This window comes from Neopelma chrysocephalum, unplaced genomic scaffold (genome assembly GCF_003984885.1).
Source record: "Neopelma chrysocephalum unplaced genomic scaffold, ASM398488v2 Primary Assembly neopelma1_138, whole genome shotgun sequence".
Taxonomy (NCBI): domain Eukaryota; kingdom Metazoa; phylum Chordata; class Aves; order Passeriformes; family Pipridae; genus Neopelma; species Neopelma chrysocephalum.
In genome coordinates this window covers 6152613-6154033 of record NW_020897800.1, presented here as the reverse complement: position 1 = coordinate 6154033, position 1421 = coordinate 6152613, and the positions used below count along the sequence as shown (strand labels likewise).

Sequence of the window (1421 nt, the reverse complement as noted above, 5' to 3'; positions counted from 1 at the left end):
AGAGATGGAATCTCTGTGGCAGAGGGATCTGATTCCTTATGGAAGAGGTGGAATCCCTGTGGCAGAGGGATCTGATCCCTTACTGGCAGAGGCAGGACAGGGACCCTCTCAAACCCTTCCCTCCACACAAGCTCTGCTCCCCAGCCTGGAGCCTCTGCTCTCCTGGGCCCTCACTGCTGGACACGTGGCCCTGGTGACACCTTTTTTCCCCAGGATTTTTGTGTTCAACCCCTTCACTGTTCATTCGGTGACACGGCCGTGACACACCATGCAGTGGCAGCTGCAGAGGTTTGTCTGGGTGGCCACAGCCCCTGGTGACAGCACTGCCACCCCTCCAGGTCCTCGAATGCAAACGGGTCACGCTGAGGTCCCCAGAGGAGGATGGATCATGCTGAGGTCTCCAAAGGAGGATGGATCATGCTGAGGTCCCTGATGAGCCTGGGCCATGCTGAGGGGCCCTTCCCAGGTGATGGTCTCACCCCTGGCAGAGTCTGGGCTCTCCTCTCCTTCGTGCCCCAGGGGTTGTCAAGATTCAGAGGGGTGAGGGAACCCACCGGGTGGGACACAGCCCCTGAGGGGACCCCGTCACCCCTGAGGGGAGAGGGGTCTGTGCTGGGGGTACTCTGCTGCCCCGAGGGGAGAAAGGTCTGTGCTGAGGGACCCTGCCATCCCTGAGGGCACAGGGTCTGTGCTGAGGGGACCCTGCCATCCCTGAGGGTCTGTGCTGCGAGGGACTTGTCTGCCCCTGAGGGCACAGGGTCTGTACTGGGGGACCCTGCCATCCCTGAGGGCACAGGGTCTGTGCTGTGAGGGACTCATCTGTCCCTGAGGTGACAGGGGTCTGCACTGAGGGGGACCTGCTGCCCCTGAGAGGACAGGAGTCTGTGCTCAGGGGGCTCTTCACCCCCTGAGGGGCCCCTGCTGCCCTTGGTGGGGTAAGGGGACATGGAATGGAGCCCTGAGGGGGGTCCTGCAGCCCTGTCCTCGACAGGAAATGGGGGCGTGTGCTGAGGGGAGAACCCACCCTGTCAGTCACAACCTGACCTGTCACTCACAGCCTGACCTGTCACAGACTGTCCTGTCAATCACAACCCAACCTGTCAGTCACAGACTGTCCTGTCAGTCACACCCTGACCTGTCAGTCACAGACTGACCTGGCAGTCACAGAAGTCACAGCTTGACCTGTCACACCCTGTCCCGTAAGTCACAGCCTGTCCTTTCAGTCACAGCCCATCCTGTCAGTCACAACAGTCACAGCCTGACCTGTCACACCCTGTCCCGTAAGTCACAGCCTGTCCTGTCACTCACAGCCTGTCCCCTCAGTCACAGCCTGTCCCCTCAGTCCCAGCCCATCCTGTCACTCACAGCCCATCCTGTCAGTCACAGCCCACACTTTCAGTCACAGCTCATCCTGTCAGTCA

At 60.7% G+C, this 1421-nt stretch overlaps 1 protein-coding gene and 1 long non-coding RNA gene across 4 annotated transcripts in view; one reads left to right on the top strand and one right to left on the bottom strand.

Moving 5' to 3' along the window:
- The window catches only part of FLI1 (Fli-1 proto-oncogene, ETS transcription factor), a 104112-nt gene that overhangs the window by 92084 nt on the left and 10607 nt on the right, over nt 1-1421 (bottom strand). The window contains exon 1 of one of the 3 annotated variants that reach the window (XM_027699366.1): nt 480-495. The exons of the other annotated variants lie outside the window; for them this stretch is intronic. The gene's annotated coding sequence lies outside the window, so the exon portion shown is untranslated. Of the gene's footprint in view, nt 1-479; nt 496-1421 lie in introns of those variants that run through there. 3 annotated transcript variants of the gene reach the window in all.
- The window catches only part of LOC113975400, a 10628-nt gene that overhangs the window by 6724 nt on the left and 2483 nt on the right, over nt 1-1421 (top strand). The gene's annotated exons all lie outside the window — the stretch shown is intronic.